Source organism: Cuculus canorus, chromosome 6 (assembly GCF_017976375.1).
Source record: "Cuculus canorus isolate bCucCan1 chromosome 6, bCucCan1.pri, whole genome shotgun sequence".
NCBI classification, from domain to species: Eukaryota; Metazoa; Chordata; class Aves; order Cuculiformes; family Cuculidae; genus Cuculus; species Cuculus canorus.
The window spans coordinates 35953232-35967850 of NC_071406.1; the positions used below are offsets into that span (position 1 = coordinate 35953232).

Genomic DNA, 14619 nt, shown 5'->3' on the forward strand with positions numbered 1-14619 from the left:
GTGCATGTTTCATTGTTTCAGACAGTTGACTACTTTGTTCAAGTTTTACTCCAGAAGTACAATAGATGCCAAAATAATTCTGGGAAAGCTCTGTATTAAAGCAGTGGCTACCATGAGCAAATGGTTTGTTTGCTAGATGGTGTAGGCAATGCAGTTGTCAGTGCTAGTGCTGTGTTAGTGTTCATCAGTAATTAATTCCATTGCTTGAATAAGAGCGCTCAGAGACCATGTTATCATTCTAGCAGAGTCCTGCCAAGCAGCTGGTGCTGTTTCTTGGTTTTGTTTTTGTTTTGTTTTTTTTTTTCTTAGGGAGTTAGAATTGAGTGCACTGGAAATGTTTCTCATCTTTCATCAGTATAAATCAGTAAACATAATCATTCAAAGAAAAACACTTTTGATGTACATTCCGTATATGGTCAACTATATATTATGCAGAGGTGACACCTGGTTATGAGTCCCTGATTCTATAATAGGTAAACTACCAAGATACATGGTTTAAATTTTATTTATGACGTTAGTATCCACGCTCTCCTAAAATACAGTTTGAACACATAAGCTTGAATTAATTTGCCTTTTAGGAGGAAAAGCTCTTTATCTATATGAGGGATGCGAGGGGGAAATACATTGGTCAGCACAACTTGTGACTACAGAACTTATTAGGGTGCTCTTTTAGAATTTATCATTATTTAGTTATGTGTATTTTCCTGGGGAAAATGTACTTCTCTAGCATCTACATACTGTTGCAGCTGCTCAGGGGAAATATTGGCATACAGGAATAATGTTAGTGAGACTCCTCTATTAGGTGACAGACTTACAAAAATATATTCAAAATATATATGAATAAAGAGAGGGAAATCCAGTTCTTGGTAGACTGTTAGTGCTTTTTGCACTGAGCAGACCTGTGCTAGCATCTTTGTATTACTCTTAATTTAGCAATATTAATGAGTTTTGTTTCAAAATCGTACTTGCTACATTTTTGTGCCTGTGTGCACTCTGTTGATAATATGGAGGAACTTGCTTGCCCTTGGAGGAACATTAAATGTGCAGAAGGCTACGTGGCTTATCCAACTGTCCTGCTACTTATTTGATGAAGTGAATTTGTTCATCAATTCTCAACCCTTGGGCTTCAGCCTTGGCGCCCTCCTGCCCTGTCTAGTACAAATGGAGGCAGAATTGTTTTGTATGCTTGATGTGCGGATCTGCTGCAGTAAAAACTGCATTAATGGAAACCACGTGCCTCCAAAATAAGTCTGATCAGAGAGGACTTGCCAAGTTTGAGATGGTTTAGGTATTGCCTATATTTGCTAATAAAGTTAACTTTGCTTTTAATTTGTGAATTGGTTCCTGGCTTTTGCACCTATCTGAGCAAGTAGCTTAGATTTTACAAATTTTAAGTGGATATCAGGTAACTTTTATAATACAAGGGCCAGGAATTTGCTAGCTTAAGCAGTTTCAAGGTGCTGATGGTCTACATGTAATCATACCACATATTCGTACCGTATTCTATACATATTTGTACCTTGCAACACTAGCTGTAGCCTGAGAAGTGTTGTAAGGCTGACAAACTTGCCATGTCTCCAGTAAACCAAAGAAAATGTGCAAGTTTGTTTACATGTACTGGGATTGAGGTCTTTTTTTCACCACTTCCACCTTTTAATACTGATTATTTTTGTTTTTTCTTAAGCTTTTAAAATTTTGGCTCCATGACAGATTGCTCTCAAGCCCAATTAATGTTGTGGAAACAGACAGTTTTGAGTTGTTAGCAGTGACGTGTTGTTTTCAGGAGTTAGAATATCACAGTGATATTATATTTTTGTAATGCAACTCATGCTTTTCATTACTTTAGAATACTTAAGGCTGTTTCACAGATATAATTGAAATGGAACCTTTGCAGTCAAAACAGAGGATATTCCACCTTGTATCCGATCTATGCCAGTGAACTTTAGTAGCCTTCTTTTGACTTCTAACTGTACCCTGTGCACGGTGCTTCCTGAAAAGGAAAAAAAATGGATGCATCACCTTAAGAAATTGAATTTATTTTTGCAGTGCTTCACATAAAGAAAAAATTTCTCCTTCATGGTCTTTGAAATGAATTTACTACTCTGAAGCTCACATTTTTATCTAATAACAAATTTGGCTAACAAATTTAGTATGATATTATCCAAACTTTAAAAATAAACAGTGACTGAAAGCAGCTGAATGAAAAATCTTTAGTGTTTGTGCAACTTATATGCTGGGCTAAATAAAGTAACACAGTATTTTTATATTTCTCAGCCATTAATTGTGTTGACTTCCTCCTGGAATTAGCGCAGAAAGGAAAGCGTGCTCCTGTTTTGTGTAACATCTTCATCAACAACAGCTCTCTAGCTTTTTTTTTTTACTGTTCTAAAGTTTACATGGTCATAAATGATATTAGCTGTAGTGGGAAGACTCATGTTTGCCAGCTAGGAAGTACGCTTGTTCTCCAGGAACGGTAACGAAATGTGTGCACAAGAACCTTTTGAGCATCTGGCATTATTGAGGACAGGGACAGTTCTCACCAGCTACTCAAGTCTTGCTCCTTCCTACAGCAACATGAGAAGAGAATTGAATTAATAATGTGAGTGTGAGGCATTCTGCATTTTAATAACTCCCGATGCCCTCCATGTGGAAGTTACATTTCAATGACTGTTACCACTCATGATGGCGTGAGAGCCAGTGGAGCATGGGGAAGAGTCAGAGAAATACCGTCACAATTCCTGTAACGAAGAAGCTTTTTGGGAATGGTCACTATCGCACCCAGAGCGGACAGAGCCGACAAGCCAGGAGCGCGTAGAGGAAGGAACACAGAAAAATGACACTGAGCAGTGGATTCCCTCTGCTGTGAGAAGTAGCATGGGGAGAATGTTAAAGGTGTGAATGGCTGCATTTGTGCTTGTCTCAACAAGTCTGTGTCTGCAGTTAAATAAAAAGACCCCAAGCAAAATTAACTGTCAGATGTACCAAAACATGACAGGAGTTACAGATTGTCAGGCTTCTAAACAGCTCTTTAACTGTTGCATGGGAGATTAAATTGTGTTAAGCTTTGACTTTAGAAATTGTAGATTTTTATGATTTGAGCAGTCCTGCTTTCTTACTTCCAAGTTTTTTAGTAAACAAGAAATAACGTGCAAATAGCACTGAAAGTTATTGAAGCATTTTATCCCTTGGACGCAAACGCAGCTAATGCCACTGAAGCATGGCTCTGAAGGACAACATTCTGAAATCCATAGCTCAGAAAACAGCTTTCTGCAATAATTCCTTAGTTATCCCTTGGGATGTGGTAGATACAGCTAAGCTGAGGAATGCTAACAAACCTTAGGATGCAGCAGCAAGTACGTCATTGCAACTTTTGCCAAGAAACTAATCCAATCCCACAGTGATCAGCTCCACCTATGTAGGAGAGAAAGGATGTTGCTTAGGGAAATGCACTGAGCTGTTTTATGGTAGAAAGAGCAGTGATACATAGGTTTTCAATGAGAATTTAATATGAACCAGGTAGATTTCTAAATTTAGGTTTGGCTATGTTTTTTTTTATTTAATTTTAATCCAGAGCAGGTTATCATAAAGAAAATTCCCTATTATACTGGTCAGACGTGAAATGCAAATGATGTGAAAGTGAGGTATGGAATCTATTTTTCACAGCCAATTTTTTTTTTTTTTTTCCAAAGAAACACATTAGAATTACACGGTGTAGCTTTCAAAACTGACTACCTTAATATATGAAGAAATAAAAAGTATTTTTATAGACTAGGAGCCTGTTACTTGGCATCTAACACTTTTTATAAATAGAACACTTTTAATAGTTAAAGTAGAGTGGCATGAAGGCTCCACAAGCAGCACACAGTGCAGTAATGAGAGATGTTCATACACAATTCACAGTTTTGGCTGTTGGAAGCTGTATTGTTAGGCTGCTGGCTGGGACTCAGGATATCCCTTACTGCTTTCAAGAAATCTCTTGGGCCCTCAATTTCCAGCTGAACAGTCACCAAAGTTCCATGGAAGAGACCTTGAGCAAAACTTAGACCTAATACAGCAATGCGGATGTGGTTTTTGTTTGGTCCTTTCAGCTCTTACTTATGTGATAAAAATACTTTATTTGAGAGACCTTAAATTGTTCAAGGGACTATCTAGATTTACTGCTTGGTCTTATTTCAGCAAAGCACGACACTTCTCCTTGTATATATATTTCTGCATTAAATATGTTCTCTACAAAGTTATATTTCTTTTGTGCTGCTCTGGGAAGCAGAGGAGGCTGCTGGTGTGTTCCCTTTATAAGATCACAGAAGCAAGCGCTAAGCCCAACTGATAATGATACTTCAGTAAAAATAATCTTTCTTGTGAAAGGATACCATCCTTTCCTCCACCTCTTCTCTGTACTTCGATATCATTACACTCTCTTGGTCACTTAAACTCTGGGAGGAGCTGTTTCCTGCAAAAGCGATTCCATATTTCTGCATTTGTCCATCTTTCTGGTATACATTGTTTTAAAAAAAAAAAAGCATGTGTAAACAGGAAAAATTAAATACAGCCTACAATACTCATCTGTCCTGGTGACTATAATAGATTACAGTTGCTGGAAAACTACAAGTTACGTTTGCAATTTTCCTCCAGTCTTCTGGATTCTGACAGTGAAGCCGTGATGATATTTCAGCCCTTTGTTGGGATCTCACCTCAAATTCCCACAGCGCTCTTCTGGCCCTTGTTGATGTTTATCTCAAAATTTACTTACCAATTTGCCCTTTCTTTTGCAGTTTTTGGAAGTGGCCTGTTTTTAAATGTCACCCTCTTTTCACGCGACATTTGTTTTTGAGTTTGTTGGTTCTCCCTGGGCATGTCATGAGTTTGTGACTTTAGTGGAACTGCTAGGAAACCCCAAACATAAACATGCTGTGTTTTTTTTATTCTTCATCAAATTCGCATTTTGGCATTTTTTTTCTTTTATTTTTTTCCTTCCTGTTTCTTCAACTGAGCCATTTCAAGGGTAGTCACTAAAAGGGGAGGGATTTGTTGTGTTACATGTGATTACCCAGTACACGGGCATCTTCTACAGCCCGGGAAGCACACCAGGGATCTGGTGGACTCCGTGCAGGACACGCAGTGGCACTGGGGCCAAGTTTGGCAAGTGTCTCATACACCCTCAAGGCATCTCAAATTGCACCGGGAGCCCTTGTGTGGGCAGGTGAACTTAGCCTTTGGTCTTTGTGTCTCTCATTAACCTGTACGTGTGAGGAGTAGCCCTGGCAAGGTGCTGCAGGATGCGTGTAGTAAGAGCTGTGTGCAGATTGCGACCGCGACGTAGAGGCAGTTACTGCTGGGGACTGGCTATGCCACTAGCAGTTTATAGGAGAATCAAAATGAAGTGCAGTGGTTTAATTTCTGATGCTTTAGAACTTTCTGTAATAGTCATATGTGGTGTTTACCTTTTGCTATTGCAGAAGATCAATTGAAGATGGAAGGATTGTCATGATTAGCTAGATAGGTCCATTTCATCTGCACCAGCACCTGTTGGGAATGTCCCCAGGGTATTTTCTGGACTGCAAAAGGTTAATGGTGCTGGTACTTGAAGAGCTATAATTAGCTACTGAAGTTAACACCCTTTCAGTTCTCTTATTTTGTTTTGAGTGCAGAGATTTGAGAAATCCCTGGTGTATCTGGACTATTATGAATGCATTTCCCCAACTAAAATGACTATATAGTTGTTCAAAATCACTGTTAGTCTGAGAGAGAGCTTCAGAATCTAAATGAAGACTTGGGTCTTATGTCTGCAGCTTTTTAAAATAGATACGCAGTAATTATAATCATGAGATACCGTTTTTTAATCTCCTGTGGTGTAAAATGGATATCTATCTCTTATGTATGTTATGCATACTACTGCAATGCAAATTGTATTCTATTTTACATGGTAGTAAGTTCTTTTTCAAGTATTAATAATTTTCTTATGGTTTCTGTCCTTTGCTAACATTCTTGTCCTCTGGCACATGTTTAAGAGGTCAGACTACTTATGGTAGTTCATTCTGGCACTATAATTGTGTAATTTATAGCAATAATAGTAATGAGGCAATGAGTTTGGCTGCTGTCACTGAGTGATCACTTTAAAAATCAAGAAGTATTTAAAACTTATGTATTTCAGATGGGTTTATTTTATATGCAGTGCTGTAGAGGATAATTAATTCAGGATTCTCATCGGTCACAATTGCTTGAATGACAGTATTGATTCCTTTGTGATCGTGTGTCTAGGAATGGTAACACGGAATTAGATTTCTAATTCCTCCTAGGGCTTTATGGGAGAAGCGAAGGAGTTGTAGAAATCAAGGTGACTGCCAGATTGTTAAAATCAGGTATTTAAGTGACCTTTATTAATACCTCTGTATTGCTGGTGACTGTTACGTTGTGGAACATAGTACTACTGTTTCATTATGCTGGTGGAAGTCATGATTAAGCTGGCTGAAAAAGCTGTCATTCACAATGCTATTCTATGCAATTCAGTCTGCAGGGTGAGTGCTTGGAATGGGTAACATGAGATTGGAAGGGATGGAGCGGGGCACAAGAGGTCACCTTAGGTAATCATTTTACTTAAATTGTATGGGAGGAGCCTGCTTCATGTTTCTTAGATGCAAAGAAGATATTAATGTAAGAGTTACTCAAGTGACACTGGGAATTTCTTGTGGGAGATGTTTTTTTTAAACTCGGGATCTGAAGTGCCCCTAGTGATACCGCAGGCAATTCTGTACGCACTGTAGCCTGCAAACAGTTTCTCGTCTCAGACCGTCTTACAAACAGGTAGGTACGGTTACAGATGACAGACAGGTGTAGAAAATAAACGACTTATAGTTTATTAGCAGTAATATTGAGTTACATTTTCCTGACTTTTTGTTCGTCTGGGTTTTCTCTTACTTAGCCCAAGGACTTTTACTCTCTTTCTCGAGTCCCTTTGACAGTCCCTGCAGAACTGGATGGTAAATCTATTGCTAATTTCTGAGCAGGTATTTGAATCTCTGACATGACACAACTTGGAGTGTGGTGATGGGCAAGTCACTTAAATTCTCTGATTTTTTTCTCAGACGCATCAGGGAGTTATTCCTTATATCCTTCAGAACTGATCTGCAGGATTTTGCATGCCTCTCAAAACCACAAATCAAAGTAGTTGCTGATTCTAAACACTACATTTCTCACTGCTGTTCTACACAGAGTGAATATTACATCTGCACACATTACATTTTACTGCTACATGAGCAGTTGAAAGAGACTGAGATTCTCAGGACTGTCAGTCAGACATTAAGCTGGTTAAAATCCCTCTTACATTAGCTATGTCCTTAAGAGCCAGGTATCACTGAAGAATTCCTTCACAAAACCTGTACTGATAATGGCAGCGGGCTCTTGGATCTTCCATTCAAGAGCAGTATTTTTAATCCTCTTACTCTCAACTGCTCTTTCTATTCTTTCTTGGTGCCTTTCTGTGACCTTAAAGATAAAACTGCATGGAAGGTTTTTTTTAAATTTGGGGGTTTTTTTTGGTTTTTTTTTTTTTTTAAATTTGTTTTGTTTGAACCCATTTTCTTCACAGTGTAATCATTCTGCATTGTGTAGCACTGTATATTTTCAGTAGCTGATTTGGCTCTGACTTTTGGATTAGTCCTAATTTCCCATCAGTTTGGTAGTCTGATTTTCAACAGATGTTTAGGGTCATCCTCTTTGTAATGTCTGACCCTCAGAGATGACCAGCCAAGTGGGGTTCACAGTTCAGAGATTTTCTACTCAATAGCCCTGGAAAGTGATGTAAAGGCTACAGCCTGAGGATCAATAATGACTAACAGGTTAGAACTGGTATGATAGCAACAACATGGGAATTAATTTACTTAGTCTGGTGGTTGCAACTGATGCTGACTGATAACCCAACATCTTATAGAATTCATATCTGGGATATCACGTCTTTTAGAACAGGACATCTGACCTGTTGTATGCTTTGCCTAGGCAAAGTATAAAGTACTTTGCTTCCTAGTTTATAAAATGTTTATATGCCATCACTAAATGCTACTAGTTTTGGAATGGTGTGCAACAACTGTTTTTAGCAGTGCGCAGTCAGGAAAGATCTGGGATGTTGCAAAACAAAGTGAAGAATAGTGATACTTTGTGATTCTTGTGCAGTATCCTCATTATTGAGCAGTTATAAAATGTGCCAGTGCTGTAGTTGTTTTCTAGTACTCTCCTGAGAAAAGGAAATGGATTTACTGGCTGGAGGGATGAACCAACCAGGTCACCTGCTCTTTGTGTGGTGTAGACCTGCAGCAGTAGCCAAGCATTTGCATTTTTATAAAACTACTTACGGGCTCAGTAAGACACATACCTGATATGGAATTCATTTGCCAGCAAGTCTTGCATCCAGTTAAGAATTAGCACAGATATTTTATGTCTGCTCTTGGCCCGGTTATGTATCTCACTAATAAAGCACTTGATAGTGCCTTTGGAAAATACAAAAAGATGGCAATTCATGCAAACTGAGTTCTCTCTCCACCATATACGTTGATTAATTCAGAACACCACATTCATTGCCTGCTGTGTTTCAGCAAATATTCAGCTCTATCAACAGCAGGAGGAAGCCAATGCAAGAGAAATCTGGATTTCACCAAAGGAAGCTTGGCATAAGCTACCTTAATAGAAATAAATGTAGGAGATTTTTTGTTTGTTTGTTTCTGAATGGTTCCCTCTCATGGAATCAGTTGGGTGATGTTGTTTCCGTTGGCTCCAGCAATGTCAAGGCCATTGATGATGAAAGTTTTGTACTGTTTTTCCCCATCGCTTGGAAAATTGCCTCTCCTCTCCTCCTCCCCCCCAGCCAAATCTCTGCCAAGCAAGCAGCTGTGAACAAAATTTCTCAGCAAGATGAATTTGAAGGTTTGCATGCTCTGTGGAACACGATACGCAAATACAGCTTTGAGGGGGTGACGGTTGAGGGGTGCAAGTCCTGACTGAATAAAATACGTATGCAAGAAGTGGATGAGCCTCTTAAGGTATGTTATGAAGTTAAAAGCTGCAGGAACAAACTGAAAAATGGATGCAAAGGTTATTTTTCACAGTGAGTTTTGGTACCTCAGTCTGAGGTTAATAATGCCTGAAAATTTGATGTCCAAGCTTTGTTATTAAAGTCTGTTAGCAGAACTGTTGACTGTGGGTACAGCAGTTGTATCTGAGACATTGGCAGTCCAAGCTCAATTGAGGATGTTTTAACTTCCTGTTAAATTCCGTGTGTTTTGTTTCCGCCAGGGATTTTTTTAATGGAGGAGTGTGAAATCAATATGAGAACTTCTGAATTTTTTCTGCAGGAAAATAAATGCAGGATGTGAGTGTGCAGAAAATATGGACACCTATATTAAACCCATCTAACATTTTCCATGCTTGCAGCGGAAATTTTCAGTTGCTTGCAATTTTGACAAGCTTTAACTGAGATTTTCCATTACGTGTTTCTGCCTTTATATTATTATTATTATTACATTTGGAGGGGAGATAATGTGCTTAAATCTGTAAATGACATATAAATAACATTTATACATAATTTATGACCAGAATAGCTGCGCTTGATTCCCATTCCTCTGCTGTAGTTACAGTGCTCGTAATGTTTTATTATATTTGGTGTGTAATATTTCATCTCCATGAAGCACGGTGTCCAAGTGAGACTCCAGTTTATCAAGACAGTGATTTTTGTGTCCAATTTTTAATAATATTTTTAATTTTCATAGTTAATATTTTATTTTGGTTTGCATTCAGGTAAGTCAGAGCGGAATACTGCAAAAGGATATGGAAAAGTCTGTTTGTAATTAAAGGAACACTAATTGGACTTTGGGGACTGTGTGTAAGATACACCAGTCTTTCCCACGGCCACACCCTGAGCATATGATCTTTAACTGAATTCATGGAAACATTCACACTGCTTCCTACAGATTGCAGCTGGCACTGCCTATAAAATCCCCGCTTCACAAAGAGCGGAGGATTTTATGTGATGATGTGCAATGATATATTTCATTCTGCTGCGGTGTTACTATATAGCAATGTGAAACAGATGGAATGCATTGTCCAAAGGCTGTAATATGCAATGCGGTTATGCAATAATAGAGAAATCCTAGTCACGGTCATCCTTGCGGTCCTCATTCACAGGAGGCGAAGTAGGGCAGTGCTTGACCATCAAATATGTGTGTGGCTTACAGATTGCATGCCAGCTAAATTGTTAGATGATCCACCAACTGCTTCTGCTATTTCAGACTTCTAACATCTTTCCCGGAAGCATAATCTCTGCAAGCAGAATTTTTCAATGGCACAGAATCACTTTTCTATTAACAGCATGAAAATGTAATAGGATGTCAACTGAAATACGAGGCTGGTTAGACCCAGCCCGTCCAGCTCACCGCCCAGTTTATAGCAGTTGTTAATCTCTGGTATTTCAAAGAAAGAATTAAGACTTTGCAAGAGACAGTTGACGGACACACAGTCACCAGTGCCTGTTCGGGGAGTGTATGTAACATGTGAAAAGTCTGAGACTCTCGCGTTTATACTGGTGCCAGTTGTGTTGTGTTCTCCGTGTGCACCTTCAAATCAGAAGAAGAATGCGAAGTGCAGATACCGCAAGAGGTTAGTACAAGTCACTCAATAGCAGTCTGCATCCTATTCAAAGCATCTCACTTCTCGTTTTGTTAAGCTGGTTAGTTAGTTGCTGTGATCCTGTAATTAATTTTTAAACTGAGGGAAAGAGTCATTGGGCACTGGCAGAGGCTGCCCAGGGAGATGGTTGAGTCCCCTTCCCTGGAGGTGTTTAAAGGACGGGTGGACAAGGTGCTAAGGGGCATGGTTTAGGGAGTGTTAGGAATGATTGGACTCGATGACCCAGTGGAACCCTTCCAGCCGAGTGATTCTGTGATTCTATGAACTCTAGCAAAACAAGTGTTTCTTCACTCCTGGATGCTTCAGTCTGTTTCAGAGTTGTCCCTACCTGAGTATTCCGGTGGGTGTGGTAGGATGTGGATGAAACTGCAGGAAATTCCCATTTAGAAAACTCTGAAATATTGATGTTTTTTTCCTCAATCTGTCAACACTGATGTTAACTTAGATTGGTGGAAAATGATGTTAATTTACAGTATCATTGGCTGTAGCAATATCCTGGGGCACGTCTTCACCCGAAGGAGATGTAGATAGAGGAGAGAAACCTTTTAACGCTCTACCTGCTTTATGGTGGCCTTAAGATGATTTATGCAGCTAGTCTGTGAGGAGAAAGAGAGTTGTGTATAAAAGGAAAAGCTGTGATTATAAATGAATGATTTGGCGTTGTTGTGTTCTTAATCTGCCCTTTGTGTAAGTGCAGCCATTCTTTTCTGTCATTAGAAGTTATTCACAAGCCTTTGCTCTCCTTCGCTGCACTGAGTATAGACCTTGGCAGTGTCTGTGGGCACTTCCACAAGGTGTGCACACACTGGTATGCAGCTCAGGATCATTATTCCGCACTGTAGACTTGATAAAAATATAGAAGGAAATTTCTTTCCATATCATTGATATCAACTTTAACTACTCTGGCTTTTAACTTTCTTGAGCCACAAAGTCCTTTATGGCTAGCACACTCTGTGCAAGTCCAGTTTAAAACATTTGCTGGAATGCTGTTTTAGGAATATAACAGATGAAGAAACACGGGAAAGATGGGAAATATCTGTAGCTAGTTAAAAAGCAAGGGAGACAAGCTTCAGACCGCTGGAATTCTAAAGGCTGGTTTTGGCTGCTACTTGTTCTTGATATTTACTACAGGATGGATTAGTAGTTTTGATAATTGAGCACAGTATAACTTGAAATGTCTAATATCTAAAGGGTGAAATATTCCAGATCTTGGACTTTTGACCTCTAGCATTTGAAATTTTAAATTCAAGAGGAAATGTTCTGGACTGTGGTGTCTCGGTTTGACCTGGTAAAGGCTTTGAAGTGGCTGGCGAATTATTTTCTTTTGAAGAAGTATACCAAGCTGAATTTTTCTAAAATTGCCTTAGATTTATGAGAACTTTTTTTGAATAGTAAATGCATCAGAAATAAGCCATGAGAGAAAATGTTGATATTTGGCATGAACTTCCATCTCAGCCAGACCAAAATTATTGCTGGTGAAAAGAAGACTTCTTTGGGGATATTTTAGTTCTTTGTATTATGTTTTTTTTTTTTAAGAAAAAAGAGTAAAGGAAAGAAATCCAGCAAAAATTGGAAGACCGTAGTGCCTCTGACATTTCTGTGGAGAGTTTATCTATGTTTGGTTCATCAGTTCTGTTCAAGTCATTGACCAGTGGTGAACCCAAAGTTAGGACATAGTTTCTGGTGCAGCGGCTGCAGCAGCAGTGTGTTTATGCTGGCATAAGCAGTGCTGTTTCCTGGCCACCTGCTCCCTCTCCATCCTGCTCTGAGTTGCTGGTGTGGCATGGTTCACCTAAAAATTAATAATTTAATTAAAAACAATACAACTTTAGAAAAATTTACTGATTACTGAATTATAGCAAGTTTGCGTATACTTGTGTGCAAATATTTACATTTCTAAATGAAAATCTAGAAGAAACTAATGTAAAACCCGTGACTTTCATCCACTTAACTGCTGAACTGTGTGGGGGCAAGTGAGAAAAAGCGTGAGTGGTAAGTTCTGAAAAAACAGAAGTCCTGGTGCATTTTAGTTAAGCCATTTTCCCATTCACATTGCCTTGTCCTGACCCTGAGAAAAGTTTCTGAACTGTGGAAGTACTGTTCTTGTAAAATTATCATGTGTCAATGAAGAAATAACAGAAAACTTTTAAAACTCAGCCAGTTGAGAAAATGACTTTGCGTTGTAGACATTTTCACAAAGAAACCTTTGGGTCTCTTTTGGGTCATTACTTGGTAAACACCGTCAAACAGAATTGCTTGAATAGAAATATTGACTGAAAGGGGTACATGGAGCAGTGGTTCATTCTGTGCAGCCTCGAAGCAGTGTCTGGGGAAAAAAAAAAAACTTCAGACATCTCAGCAAGAATTTTTGTACCGGTGTAAAGGTTTATTTTATGAATTAATGATTTCATACTGCCATTGTTTTAATTCAGAACAGGAATAATTTTTGCATGGTGGTAGAGCAGTCTTCGTTGAAGGGATGGACTTTACTTTTCACATCTGTCATTAAATCATAGATTATCTCCTGTTGGAAGGGACTGATAAGGAACATCGAGTCCATCTCCCTGCTCCTCACAGGACTACCTAAAACCACATCATATGACAAAGAACATTGCCCACGTTTAACTGTATCTGTAATAGATTACTGCAGTTTTGGGTTTTTTTGGCAGGTTACACTTTTCTTGTTAGTGTCAGCAGGCGTGTTCTGAGGAAAGTACGATGCAAAACATTTTTGTTTTCCCTAAGTTCCGTGTGTGGTTAGGGAATTCTGTTCATTCCCTTGGAGTCACAGCAAAGAAGCCAATGCCCTCAGTTGAGGGCTGCCCCACACCCTTCAGTGTTTCCTGAAGGGCTCTCCTAAGATCTTGAAGACCTTCACTGTTTTTAATATGCATCTGGAATGAAGTAATAGAATTTGAGCTCAGGTGGGAAGGTTCAATTGATCTAGCAGCAAATTTGTGATGCTGTGCTGTTCTGTGTAGTTGGGTCTGAGGTCACATCCGTGAGTTTTGCTGCGTGTGTTTGTGGACGTCTTGCTTCAGTTTCAATTAGGTATTTTTTTTTTTTGTTGAGAACACCAGGAATACAGATTGGCGAGGGGTAATGAGGCATTAACATATACTTAATAAATTGAGTGTGGAAATTCTGCAATTTTTTCATAGTATAAAATCCATGGAAAAGAAGGAAAGTAATGAACAATCCCCTTGTGTTTAAAACAATGTGTTAATTGGAACATCCATGCCACAGCATAGCAATTGCTTTGGAGAAAGTTCAGGAAAACTTACTGAATATGTTTTTAACTTAACTAGTATGGCAGGAAATTAATATGGTAGAAAAAAAGAGAAGCACCAGTGCTAAAGCGTCTTAATCAATCAGCTATTGGAATTTAATTGTTCGTTATTCCACTGTCATCTTTATTTCCATTAATAATGTGTTCTAGGGTGTTTGGTAGTGGCTGCTCTAGCATTTTTATGGATAACTTTGTTCAGCAGAGCAACCTTCTTTCTAAGTTACTTTGTGCTTGAAGGAATGCTGCAGATTTAAATACCATGGCTTAGAGAACATTGCCCTGAACTTGATGAGTTATGCCTAATGGCATATTTAACTACAATTTGGGTGAGGGCTATGGGGAAAAGAATTAAGCTTGTACAGTTTTCATAACAAGCGCTTATGGAACTATAGTCAAGTAGCACATACTGAAACACCTGAAGGCACTGGAAAACTTAAACGGTTGTAAATTGCAATTGCATCTCTGAGATCTGCAGAGGGATCTGAACAGGCGGGACCGCTGGGCTGAGACCAATGGCATGAGGTTTAACAAGGCCAAATGCCGGTCCTGCACTTGGGGCACAACTCTGTGCAGTGCTACAGACAAGGAGAAGTCTGGCTAGAAAGCTGCCTGGAGGAGAAGGACCTGGGGGTGTTGTTTGACACCTGACTGAACATGAG

At 39.0% G+C, this 14619-nt stretch overlaps 1 protein-coding gene across 2 annotated transcripts in view; it reads left to right on the top strand.

The window, feature by feature from the left end:
* Nucleotides 1-14619, top strand: part of CALCRL (calcitonin receptor like receptor) — a 61324-nt gene that overhangs the window by 13787 nt on the left and 32918 nt on the right. The window lies entirely within an intron of this gene.